Below are 14,014 nucleotides of genomic sequence, written 5' to 3'. Positions count from 1 at the left end.
CCTGAACCAGGGATCAAACCCTTGTCTCCTGCACTGACAGGCGAGTTCTTTACCACTAAGCCACCTGGGAAACATATTATGTGTTTTCTAGTACACTACATCCACCTTTTGCTGCTGCTAAGTCGCTTCAGTCGTGTCCGACTCTGTGCGACCCCATAGACGGCAGCCCACCGGGCTCCCCCGTCCCTGGGATTCTCCAGGCAAGAATACTGGAGTGGGTTGCCATTTCCTTCTCCAATGCATGAAAGTGAAACTATCCACCTTTTAAAGCACAAGTAATTCCAGACAGATGGATATTTGTTGTTGTTGTTATCTGAGTACTAACTACTGAATTTGCTTTTTAAAAAATCAGCTTTAACCGATAACTGGCCTTGCATTCAAATACATCTCATTATTGAATTATAAGATGTTTAGAATTGCAGTTCCACTTAAGCTGATGTATTATTTTTGCCTTCTTCATACATTAAGAGGCCTGAAGGAATCCAAACAACACCGTTTTCCAGGTTCCTTCACATCCCCTGGTGGGTAATAAAATCTTTCTTCAAGTTTGTAGCCAGAGTGAAGTAGCCAAGGCAAGTAGGTATGGGAGAAATTTGTGGAAGGAGTGAGTTGAACTGTTAAAGTAAAAGAATGAAGCATACAAAGCCAAAAGGGGCTTTCTTAGCAGGGTGAGAATGTGCACGTTGGAAATGAGTTGCCAGAGGACCCAGTTTGTGATGTTCTCCTTCCCCTTTCTGTGATCTGGAGTGTTGTGAGCATCTGGGTGATTATCATAGCCTGAAGGTTTTTTTCTGCAGCAGGTGCACCTTTGAAAGGCCACACCGCAGAAGGCCCCGCAGGAGATGGCCAGTCCCTGTCTTAGCCACTGCCCCTCAGCTGTTACCCAGAGAATCCTAAGAGCTGATTTAGAAACAAGAGGGAACTCACTTCTGAAACGCACATGGACTGGTCCAGACCACATCTAAACTCTGCCGGAACCATGCTGACAGAAGTCAGTAGAAGTGGGAGGTCACTCTGTAAAGTCGGCCTCTTATTTTTGGCCGCCCTCTGTGGCTTGAGGGATCTTAGTTCCCTGACCAGGGTTTGAACCTGGGTCCCCTTCAGTGGAAGCACAGAGTCCTAACCACTGGACCACCAGGGAAGTCCCTGAAGACAGCCTCTGAACGGGGCTCGGCATCTAACCTAACACTTGGGTGAGCTCCAGGCTGAGAGCTGGGTTTCCCGACCGAACTTAATCCTAGGGAAGTCCCAAGTGAGTCTGTGTTCATTAAGCAGGTAGACTAGTGTAGTTGGTCATTTTAGCTGTTTTGAAATGTTGTTTATAGGCACAGTCTTCTGTTTTCATGCATCGGGATTTTTGGTTTGTTTTTGGCCTTGGGATCCTAGTTCCTGTAGTGGAAGTGCAGAGTCCTAACTCAACTGGAGCCGCCAGGGAAATTCCTTCGCACACACCTTTGACCTACGTGATAAAAATGGCTTCTTTCTGTGAGAGGGACCTGGGAGATGAGGGGCTGGTGCTGGGAGACTCCGGCAAATGAGTCATTTCCCCTGTATTTCCTTATCTGTAAAACAGGGCCATGGAACTAGAAACGTCTTCGTGGGCCTCTTTCTAAACATCTTCCGATTAGGCACCGTTGAGGTTAAAGGGACGAGTCCCCCAGCTCCACTGTTCCACCTCCGCTCTTAGCTGGCTGGGGGAAGGTGGGGGCTCCTCTGCCTCCAGCCTCCAAGCCCCCCAGCTCCTGAACATAGTGGATCCCACCGGTTCCTCTGCCAGCTTTATTGTATATGCCAGCGCTGTCTGAGGGGCTTGGGACACGTTAATGAACAATACAAAGTCTCCTGCCCTCGAGAAACTTCCACCTACTTGGTGAAGACAGACAAGACACAACAAGCAGCATGATCAATACAGAGTACACAGGCTGTGCGAAGGTGATGGAATCCTGTGACGGTCAATACAGAGTACACAGGCTGTGCGGAGGTGATGGGATCCTGTGACGATCAATACAGGATACACAGGCCGTGCGGAGGTGATGGGATCCTGTGACGGTCAATACAGAGTACACAGGCCGTGCGGAGGTGATGGGATCCTGTGACGGTCAATACAGAGTACACAGGCCGTGCGGAGGTGATGGGATCCTGTGACGGTCAATACAGAGTACACAGGCCGTGCGGAGGTGATGGGATCCTGTGACGATCAATACAGAGTACACAGGCCGTGTGGAGGTGATGGGATCCTGTGACGATCAATACAGAGTACACAGGCCGTGCGGAGGTGATGGGATCCTGTGACGATCAATACAGGATACACAGGCCGTGCGGAGGTGATGGGATCCTGTGACGGTCATTACAGGATACACAGGCTATGCGAAGGTGATGGAATCCTGTGGAAAGAAAGAGCAGAGCAAGGGAGACGGGGGCCTGGAGTCGCCACGGGGCTGTGCTTTTGCCAGCCATGGCTCGGTGGTCCTGTAGGGTCCCGCGGAAGCCCGGCGCCTTCCTGACCGCTGTGCCCTCCCTGCACTCTAAGTAGCATCACATCTCTTAGGGTTGGAGTCCCTACGCCAGTTCATCTTCCAGTTGATTTCTCGTCTCATCTTCAGGAGTGCTGGTGTGTTTCCCATTGTCTTGTTTTGTTTTGTGTAGCTTTTGGCCATGCCCCTTGGCATATGGCCTCCTTTGGCAGCACGGATTCTTAACCACTTGACCACCAGGGAAGTCCCCAGGAGGACTGGTATTGACCACTCACGTATGTTTGCAAATCCTGAGAAAAAATGAGGTATTGAGTATAACTGTTGTCAGTTTTTAACAGTAACATAAGAGGTTTAAAAATCTGTCAAGGAAACCTCAGACGCCTCTGTGACTCAGGGGACAGAGGCAGTGGTTCTTTGATTTTTGTGATGTTTCTGTTCTCAAATACACATGTGGTGTGTATATATATATGTGTGTGAGTGTGTGTGTATTTACAAACAGAATTAAATAGTTTTTACCTGTTGTGGATGTATTTATAAAATCTCCAGATAAACTCAAATACCACAAGAACAGTATAAAGCCAAGTTTAGGGAATCTGACCCCCTGATGTGTGCGGGACCCTCGTGCTTCCTCTGGAGTGGAGATGGGTATCTTGTGGAACTTCTTGAGTTGCAGCAAGGGTGTGAAGGACCCTTTCGAAGTTCCAGAGGTGTGATTAGCCTCACCTCCTCCTCTAAACACCACCTCCTCTAAACAATCCAGTGACCTCACCCAGTCCTTCTGTTCGGGTTCATTTTCCACTTGCCAGGGTCTGGTTTTGCAAAGAAGAAAATGGTTTTCTTTACACAGAGAGATTAAGAACATGCTTATCTGAAGTTTGGGTACTGGAACTGGGAAACCAAACCACAGTTGCTTCTGACACCAATCCTGCATCATCTTTATCTGACGGTTCAGTACTTGGAAGTCTCTGGGGCTTTTGGCACTGGGGTGAAGTTCAGTCACTTATCGGGTTTGTGGTTTGGAGAAGAATAGAGATCTCCCTTTCAGATTAGGAGATGGTTGGTTCAAGAGTCTATGGCAAGGACGTGTACTTGAGAGTCACCTATCTCCTCCCACATAATATGAGTCCATTTATGTGATGTTTCTTTTCCCCACCCTGAACCTTAAAGTGAATCAGGTTATTACTATTATAATTTTCAGTGTTGCAATAGTTCAAAATAAGTGGAGAGACTGGGGTGTTGAAAGACCAGCACTGTGTTCAAAGGCATCAAGACTTCTGAACACTCTCATTCTTACTTGGGTTTGGGTCATGTTTTGATTGACTGGGGACCGAAAGGATCCACAGTAAACCATGAGGAGAGGCGAGAGCCTGCTAAACCCTGGATTGTCCTACTTCTGAGCTAAAGGGCACACCCAACCCAGTCTTCTTTAGAGAATCGGAAGCTGACGCACAGAGAAACTGAATGATTTGTTCAGAGCACGAACCAGGACATACATCCCTGTGCCCCAGCTCATCTTTCAGCTTTCTTTCTCCAAATAACATCTGTTGAGCGTGTGACAGGCTCATGGAGACACCTTGGGGGTTTTTAACTTAGAGTTCCATGTATTTTTTATTTTTGACTGCACTGCACGACATGTGGGATCTTAGTTCCCTAACCAGGAATCAAACCCATTCCCCCTGCAGTGTAAGCACAGAGTCCTAACCACCAGACCTCCAGGGAAGTCCCTTCACTTGGAGTTTTAAGGATTAACTGGCTTTGGAGTTGCACGAACCCAGGATGGGCCAAAGAGTGAGCAGCAGGCCTGAGCAGGGACATGTGGGCTCAGAATCTTAGGGAGCTGCCCTGGGCAGGGCCTGGGCATGCTGCCAGCTCAGCTTCCAGGGGTCACAGTCGTGGGACCTGCCGTCTTTTCCCCTGTACGGCACTTTTTCTCTGCAAGATGGTAAAACCCTTGAAGGCAGGAGTCCTACAGACCTCGAGGCGCCAGTGCCTCATGGAAAACAGGACCCTTCTTTCTGTGTTACCTGTAGGAGAGAGGAGTCCAGCGTGGGGGTGGGGGTTGAAATAAGCGAACCAGTAAGAAAGTTGGACATAGAGGAGTCAGCCAACAGGAAGAAGCGTAAACCAGGGAGTGCCTGGAAGAGATTGATAAATACTGCCTGTCCTTGCCAACCCTCCTGAGTAACGTGAGCCTGTGATCCAGGACTCAGCCATGACCTGGAAGGTTAGTGCCCCCAACTCCCCCACCTCCCTGCCCTGGATTTCTGCCTCTTGCAGAGAAAATAGCCCTGGAAGTGACTGCAGTTATTGCAGAGGGAGCCCCTCCCCACCCCCCACTGGAGAGGGTGCCTGTCACTCCTTGGCCTCCTGAGGGGAGCCTTGTGATCCAGTGCCTGGGGTCTGGCTGGAGAAGTGCCTCAGATGACGGGTCTCAAAAGCAGGAGAACTTGCCATGAGGTTGCTCTGTGGGCCATATTTCACCACAAAAACTGTCTCATTTGTGAAACTCTCCCGTGAGGTTTCGGTGTGTGACGCTCCTATTCAGCTGTAAACCAACTAAGCAACACCAGTCCGACGTTAGTCTAAATGACAACACCAGGAAGCCTCACCTGGGCTGTGAACAGACTGTTAGCCGTATCTAACGCTTCCCCTTCGAGGAGTGTTTTTCTCCCCCAGGTCTGCTTTGCATCCGTAGGAACAGCATGCCCTCCTGCTTATTCTGTGAGCTACGCAGGAAACCAAGAAAACGTGGATTTTGTGACCCACTCCGTACAAGTACACACTCAGCCGTTTTTGTTTTTTTTTTTTTTGCCACATCGTGAGGCTTGTGGATTCTTACGTCCCTGCCCAGGGATCAAACCCATGTCCCCTGCAGTGGAAGCTTGGAGTCCTAACCACTGGACTGCCAGGGAAGTCCCCACACCCTTGGCCTTCTGTCTGCTTCCCCAGCCCCTCCTTGTCCCAGTAACCCCTCTGCTTTCTCTCTCCAGCAGCACTGGCCTGATAGGTCCTCAAATCCAGCAAATTACTTTTAGTCTCCAGGCCTTTGCACAGGCTGTTTCCTCTGCCCAGGAGATTTTTCTCTTCTTTCCTCCCACCTCCCAGTTCCTGCAGATCTTCATTCCGTTGTTAGGCCTTGTGAAAAACATTTGACACTGTGATCCATGCCCCCTGCAACACCAGACCAGACTGGCTTCTGATACACTCTCGTGGTTCCTGGGATGCCCCTTTTATAGCACTCACTGCAATTTGCCATTCTGTTTGTGCAATATTTTTTTTTTACTCCTGTGGTCCCTTATTAGACTGTAAGCTCCACGAGGGCAGGGATCAGATCATTGTTGTGATTAGATCCTAGGGTATTCAGTTCAGTTCAGTTCAGTCGCTCAGTCAACCCCATGGACTGCAGCACGCCAGGCTTCCTTGTCTATCACCAATTCCCAGAGCGTGCTCAAACTCATGTCCGTCAAGTCGGTGATGCCATCCAGCCATCTCATCCTCTGTCATCCCAAAAAATTCCTAGCGTCTTACACAGCCTGAATTAATCATCGTCATAAGAGCTGACACTTACGTGATGCTGACTGTACACTAAGAGTTTTATACATTTTAACCCATTATATATTAACTCACCAATGCTTTGAAATCAGCGTTATTGTTGTCCCCTATTTTGCAGGTGAGAAAACCAAGGCACAGATAAGTCAGTGACTGCTCTTCTTGCAGACACATTATACTGTTTGGGCACAAAACATGAAACATAGCAAACATACGTTGAACTGTCAGAAAATGGGGGCTATTGCATAAATGAGTTTCCAGGTAATCCAAATACAGCCCTAGAACTGTGGGGTGGACACCTTTTCAGCAGTTATATTATTCTTCCCTCTTAAACACCACAAACCAAGCATTTCAAGCGTTTCTTGATTATTCTAGATTGTCAGTACCAGCTCTTACATTATTGCTGCCTTGTCACCACCAGCTCTTACATTGTATTGTCTGCCCACAAGAGCAAAAGGTGGGGAGCACCTGAGGTTTGGGACAGAGTGGATAATCAGGTTTTGCGTTTTGTTTACTCTCTGTTGGTATCTTTGGCCAGCACCAGTTTTCTTTAATAAGATGGTCTTCCCTAATATTTACACAGCTCTTGTCTTTGACATCCTTCATATTTATTTTGCTGAGCATTCAATGGGATACTGCTATTGCTCAGTTTTCAAAAGGAAAAACAGAGTAGGAAGCTTAGCCACCTTGCCCCACAGGTCACTTGCCCATGGAAGCCTTTCTTCTGGCCCCGAGAAGTTGGCAGTGAGGTTGGATGACCTCCAGAGAAAGCAGAAGGCTGACTGGGATGCAGTCTGTTGGCGGCAGAACATGTCCTTGTTAGGAACCTGTGCCCTCTCCCCTCCCGGCCCTGGACGGCATTTTTCCTTTCTCCGGAGGGCGTTCAGTCCTCCTTTGTGTCTGGAAGGGCTTCTTCCTCGAACCCGAAGGCGTGGTGTCCTCCTGGGGTGATTCTTTCCGGCTCCCGTTTCCCGCCCACCCTAGATACGCCAGGGGAGGCAGCGGTCCTTCCATCTCGGCCAGTTCCCGGGCGGCAGTTTTCACACCACGACTCCGTAGGTCTGCCTGTGCCAAGTCTTCCAAGCGGTTTCTTCACTTTCCTATCTCTGTCCAAAAGTGTGGGAATTGCACTGGGATGTTTATATTTGCCTCTCAGAAGAGCCTAGAAAATAGAAACCTATGCTGAGAGTATGGAAATCCTGTGACATACGATTTTATTTTTTATTAAAATTTTTTTGTTGTTGAAGGATAGTTGATTTACAATGTTGTGTTAGTTTCTAATCAAGCCAGCAGAGCGATCTGGTGATACATATATTCATATATACACACACATTCTTTCTCATATTCTTTTCCAATATGGTTTATCACAGGATATTGAATATAGTTCCCTGTGCTATACAGTAGGATCTTATTGTTTATACGATTTTCTTTGCTGTGAAAAAGTCGATATTTTTGGAAGCATCTTATTCCTGCAAAGTGAAGCTGTCACGGCTTGCTACGTGAGGCTCATGGGTGTACGTATGTTATTAAAGTGGTCCTCCATGTGCAAAAGGAGTCGTCCAGTGCTAATCAGTAATGTGCGTTTCCTTGGCGCTGGCATTAAAAGAATGACTCACTTCATCAAAGGAATGGGCAGTGGCCCCTGTATCATCACCATCATCATCAAAGAGCACTTTTTTAAAGAACCATCAGAACGGGGCTGGATAGATGGATTCCAGGAATATTTTTTATAGTGGCTAAGGCCATGATCTCTGACTTCCTGTGATGTTGTCCGCGCCCACTTGGATCTACAGTGGGATCTCAGGAATTTTTATCCAGAACATTTATTTTTAACGCCCCACCCTGTATAATTTGCAGTGCCTTTTGGTCTATTGGGTGGCTATGTACATATGTATTACAAATTTGGTGTCTCATCCGAAAGGTCCCAACCCCTTCCCCATCAGAACAGTGTTGATCTCCAGCAAGACTCAAAGGACTCCGGGCCTCAAGTAATTGAAGCCTGTGTTTCTCAGAAAACCGTGATTTAAAGCAGGGAAATTATAGTGTGGTACAGTATGCAGAGGACCAGGAGGTGAGGCAGAGAGACGTTGGTTCCAGTCCGGTTAGCAGTCTGTGGGGCCTTGAGCTAGTCACTTCACCCTCTGGGCCTTGACTCCTCTCCTGTGAGCTAAGAGGCTGCAATAAGGTGACCTTCTCCAGTTCTTTTCGTTGCTGGAGTTACATATCCCAGAAGCCGTAAACAGCCCCTGCTTGTTTGATCTGTATTGTCTGGAACCATGTGGATTTCCGGGACCATCAGCTAACTGGAGAGGGGAAGGTGGCATGGTGGATGGGGCCAGCCAGGCAGTGGGTAATCCTCAGACGTACTTCAGACAATGGGGACTCTTGTCTAGGGGAAAGTCGATCTGGCCAAGGAGCTCAACTTCAGGCAGATTTCATAGTGTTTGACTTCCATTATAAAGCTTGGCAACATCTGGCAGGCCTAGGTGGCAATTATGTCATAAATACATAAATACAGTTGTTTATGGATGTTTATTCAACTAGAGCATTTATCCAGTTTCTATTCGACCCCTTCCGTCCGTCTCTGGCAGAAAGGAATCTCTTACCAAGTTTAAAGAGCAAAATTGACAGTTTCAGATTAACTGCGGTTATTAAGACTGAAAAATTTGGTATCTAATTGAGTTTTTTTCCCCTTGGGGTTTTCATAGGAAGACTTCCTAATAATAGGTTTAACTGCAGATGAATGTGCTACTCAGATAGATAAAATCTGTTTTTTTTGTAAAGCTGGTAGTCCCCTTATGAATTTATGGTCTAATCAGACTTTTATTGGTTTTGTTTGTTTACAGTGCTGCTTCAGGTGAGTGAGTGAGCCTAATAGGATTCTTAGTTTTTTACAAGGCCTGCATTGCTGCTGTTTCCCTTCAGTGAAGAAGACTGAATAATAATGGTGGTGATACATGCATTCTAAATCTCAACCACTAAATGATGGTGAAACCTTGGGTTTTAGTTTTAATATTAATAAAACGCTTAACAACTTTAGGGATTCGATATCACCCTAAGAACAGGGCTTGGTACCTTGACCACAGTATGATAAAGGGTTTCCTGTAGCACCTTTCACGCCCAAAGATATTTGCTCCTCCCCTGGGGTCAATATAAGTTGATGACAGAGGGACCGTGAAGACAAATGGAACAGCCAGCTGCTTAGACACTTAGCCTGGGGCCCCAGAACCAGTTGGGGAAAGTGTCTTCACCTGTTGTGAAATGAGCACACCTTTACTGTCAGAAATCATGTGGCCTTACAAGGAACCTTTTATCAGATCCATTAAGGGAGCAGCTTAGACCACCAAAGAATTGGGTGGTGGTTAATTACACCACACGCAAGAATTGCTGCAAATGCTAGCTTAACTGTCTCAGTGGCTGAGTTTGGAAACGTCCCAGCACTGCTCAGCTAAACCTTGCCCTTTTTCTGCATCCCAGTTAGACACCCGACTCCCATCCAAAGCAAATGTCACGGTTACCTTTATTGACCCGATGTCAAGAAACAGCAGCCGATGGGCTGATTAGCAGGAAATATATACAGTTGACGGATTAGTGCTGATCTAAGCTCGGGTAAACAAAATGTGTCAGAGTTTGGCATGGTTTTTATCCTAGACTGAAACCATTAAAACGTAGACACAATTAAAAGTCTCTTTAATATCAACGGTGTTTTAATTCCGTTCTTCATCCTTAGTCTACTGGATTGGGATAAACCCAATGAGGTTTCTGTGTCGCTGTGTACAGATGACTGTATAAAAGTCTCCACATTTGAGCTGAGTGAGTGAAAGTCGCCCAGACGTGTCCGACTCTTTGCGACCCCATGGACTATACAGTCCATGGAATTCTCCAGGCCAGAATACTGGAGTGGGTAGCCTTTCCCTTCTCCAGCAGATCTTCCAAACCCAGGTCTCCCGCATTATGGGCAGATTCTTTACCAGCTGAGCCGCAAGGGAAACCCATACTGAGTACTTGACTCTTAATTCAGGTATGTCAGTGAGACAGGGGATGGGGAGCAGTTTGATTAGAATAGGGAATCAGAGCTTCCAATTGTTAACCTTAGCAATAACGTTTGGAGTTGAGAAGGGCATTGGGTGCCGGGGGATGTGCCAAGGCGCCGTAAAGAGGAGAGAAAATAAGACTTGCATGTGTGTATGTGTGGGTGTGATGGTGGAAACGGTTCCTATGGATAAGAAAGCAGAAGATAACAGAAGATGCCAGACTCTGTTACACTTTGTTGGATCTGTCTCATCAGACCTTTACCTAAGATACCCTCAAAGGAAGGGCTTTGTGAGCTGCTGTTCTAGCCTGCTCCACTGATCATGATGGGGGCTTCATTTTTCGACAGGAGACTGTTATGTAATGGGTGTGTGCCGGCATTTACTGGGCACTGATTTCAGTCGCATGCTGCTTTGGAGAATTCTTGGTGGTTTTTTGGCCATCTCTGGGCACAGTCTTCTACCATGTGGCCAAATATGACAGTACCCCGCTTAGTAGTTTTGTGAAGCCACCAGAATTGCAAAGAGCCAGACTCTGCTGGAGTCTGTAGCCAGAAGTATATAATATGGCTGCAAATAGAATTGTAGACAAAGATGTCTTTTTTTGTTTTGTTTTCAATCGTTTCGGGCCTGCCAAGGGACTGTGTTACATAATACTGTTTTGAGGAACTTCCTGCTTAATTGCACAGGTTTCCCCTTTGTGGGAAGCCCTATAGGACTGGGATCTGGTATGACGAGCCAGAAAATGTCTTACCCATAGCTCTCAAAATAAGCTCACCCATCCTGTGGCTTTCAGCTGGGTATAGCCCATAGGAGGATCCAGTCTACTTGTGATTTTTCCATGCCTCCGCTTTCTCGTCCACAGGAACCATCTCCCCCGTCACACCCACACACGCAGATGTGCAAGCCTTATTTTCTCTCCTCTTTATGGTGCCTTGGCACTGGCCCTTCCCCCGGCACCCAATGCCCTTCTCACCTCCAAGTGTTATTGCTAAGGTTAATAATTAGAAGCTCTGATTCCCTAGCACATTCTAAGTCCATTTGCAATTTATTATTCTACATTTGGTGACATGCAATCTTAATTGTTCTCAAGATTCCCCCTGTCCTAAGTAGTAAAAGCAAAATAGCTTGGAAATCTTTCCTGTGGAATCCTTCCTTCACTTGCATGCCTGTCTTAAGTCTTAATAATACTGTAATGGATCTTCATCAACCAACCAAAAGTCACTTTACCTTCCTTTTACCGTTATGGCCTGCTGTGCAGTGGGTTGGAGCCCAGGCAGGGAGCCTTGCACTGCACAAGGCAGAATGGTTGTTGGTGGCCAGTTATAGGTTCCAGGTGGCAGGTTATAGGTGCAAAAGCACAAGCTGGAATCAGGATTGCCGGGAGAAATGTCAATAACCTCAGATATGCAGATGACACCACCCTATGGCAGAAAGTGAAGAGGAGCTAAAGAGCCTCTTGATGAAAGTGAAAGAGGAGAGTGAAAAGGTTGGCTTAAAGCTCAACATTCAGAAAACTAAGATCATGGCATCTGGTCCCATCACTTCATGGAAAGTAGATGGGGAAACAGTGGAAGCAATGTCAGACTTTATTTTTTTGGGCTCCAGAATCACTGCAGATGGTGATTGCAGCCATGAAATTAAGAGATGCTTATTTCTTGGAAGGAAAGTTATGACCAACCTAGATAGCATATTCAAAAGCAGAGACATTACTTTGCCAACAAATGTTCGTTTAGTCAAGGCTATGGTTTTTCCAGTGGTCAAGTATGGATGTGAGAGTTGGACTATAGAGAAAGCTGAGCACCGAAGAACTGATGCTTTTGAACTGTGGTGTTGGAGAAGACTCTTGAGAGTCCCTTGGACTGCAAGGAGATCCAACCAGTCCATCCTAAAGGAGATCAGTCCTGGGTGCTCATTGGAAGTACTGATGCTAAAGTTGAAACTCTAATACTTTGGCCACCTCATGCGAAGAGCTGACTCTTTGGAAAAGACCCTGATGCTGGGAGGGATTGAGGGCAGGAGAAGAATGGGACGACAGAGGATGAGATGGCTGGATGGCATCACCGACTCGATGGACATGAGTTTGAGTAAACTCCAGGAGTTGGTGATGGACAGGGAGGCCTGGCGTGCTGCGATTCATGGGGTCACAAAGAGTCAGACACGACTGAGCGACTGAACTGAACTGATGTTGTATAAGGATGTTCTGTTGGACACATGCCAATATCTTTGCTAGACTAATGCAAGTGTTGTATTTTCAGTTTGGTGGAAGGGTTTTCTTAACCTTGGTGGTGGTGGTTTAGTCACTCAGTTGTGTTCAACTGTGCGATCCTACGTACTAGAGCCCTCCAGGCTCCTCTGTCCAGGGGGTTTCCCAGGCAAGAACACTGGAGTGGGTAGCCATTTCCTTCTCCAGGAGAATCTTCCCCAAGCAGGGATCAAACCTGTGTCTATTGCATTGCAGGCAGATTCTTTATGCCAGGGAGAGTATGTATGTTCAAAGACACAATCATTAGACTCTTTCTATATCGGGCTTGGGCTTGAAAACTAGTAAAATTATTCCATAAGAATAACTTAGAACGTTTGGAATCACCCTTTAACCTCTGCTTATACTTCAAGCATACTAAAGCGATATTTCCATGTCTTTATTTAAAAGTTTTATGGATTTATTGTGTCTTAAAATATACACTACCAAGATAGTGAACTGTCACATTTTAAACTATTTTCCAAATTAAAATTCTGCTTTTTATGGACTTGGCCTTTGTGTCTTTCAGATAGAAATTAAATAAGTAAAACTAAAAGTGAGGATTATGTAATGTAACAGTAATCCAATAACCATGCAGGAAAAAATTAGTTAAAACAAAAAACACCAACAAGCAAAAAACCCCACCTCTCAGCAAATCCTGGAAATCAATGTGGTACTCCTGAAAGAAAAATAATACCATTTTGTAATTAGCTAGATTATTGTATTCTAATTATTATAAATGGTTTGGTCCGTTGGGGTGGAGGTAAGAATGGGGAAAGTTTCACAGGAAAGGGCCTGTACATTGAGCTTTTGGAGATGGGCGTTTGGGTTGGACCTGATCAGTTTGCACACCACCTGAGAAGTGTGTGGCTCTCTTGTTCACAGTGTGCGCATCCTCTTTTGTGTGTGTGTGTGTGTGTGTGTGTGTGTGTGTGTGTGTGTGTGTGTGTGTGTGGTCTCCCCTGGTGGCTCAACTGTAAAGAACCTGCCTGCATTACAGGAGACACAGCAGGAGCCGTGGGCTTGATTCCTGGGTTCCTGAGAATCCCTTGGAGAAGGAAATGGCAACCCACTCGAGTATTCTTGCCTGGAAAATCCCATGGACAACCCATGGGTTCAGAAAAGAGTCTGACACGACTTAGCAACTAAACAACAAGGACACACTAGTTTGGGGAGAGGACCAATACTACAGTATCATGTATAGATCACTTTGGAAATCGGGGTGTCAGACACGTGTGTGCATGGCCCCACTTCTTCCCTCTGACTTCGAGATGAAAGGTCTTCATTGATCTTGTTTCTGACCATTGTTATTAGGTAGTCTGTTAAACCGTGAGCTGGTGCTTGAAATAAGTGTCTGAAATTTAAGAATTGTGTTTCTTTGGAAAGTGCAGCCTCTTGGAAAACCCTAATGGGGAAGCATGGGGCTGCCCTGTGTTCTGAATCTTCGAGCAGCATGCGGTGTGCTTCCTGCTTCATCCTCAGGGGCCAGAGGGTGGGTGCAGGGGAGCAGCCTTGTCAGTGGTAGCCGGGCAACTGCAACCAGACCCCAGCTTTGTGGGCTCCTCTCCAGCCACCGGGGAGCTGCCTCTGGCCTGACCCGTCCCAAGTTCTAGTTTAGAAACTGGTAGGTTTGGGACTTCCCTGGTGTTCCACACTTTGCCTGCCAGTACTGGGGGATGAGGGTTTGATCCTTGTTTGGGAAGCTAAGACCCCCCACA

At 46.6% G+C, this 14,014-nt stretch overlaps 1 protein-coding gene and 1 non-coding gene across 2 annotated transcripts in view; one reads left to right on the top strand and one right to left on the bottom strand.

Moving 5' to 3' along the window:
- ERN1 (endoplasmic reticulum to nucleus signaling 1) overlaps positions 1-14,014 on the top strand; it is an 83,548-nt gene that overhangs the window by 9,956 nt on the left and 59,578 nt on the right. The window lies entirely within an intron of this gene.
- Positions 1,069-1,141, bottom strand: TRNAG-UCC (transfer RNA glycine (anticodon UCC)). Its single transcript has one exon. It is a non-coding gene; the product is annotated as a tRNA-Gly (tRNA).

This window comes from Ovis aries, chromosome 11 (genome assembly GCF_016772045.2).
Source record: "Ovis aries strain OAR_USU_Benz2616 breed Rambouillet chromosome 11, ARS-UI_Ramb_v3.0, whole genome shotgun sequence".
NCBI classification, from domain to species: domain Eukaryota; kingdom Metazoa; phylum Chordata; class Mammalia; order Artiodactyla; family Bovidae; genus Ovis; species Ovis aries.
This window is presented reverse-complemented; position numbering and strand designations above follow the sequence as displayed.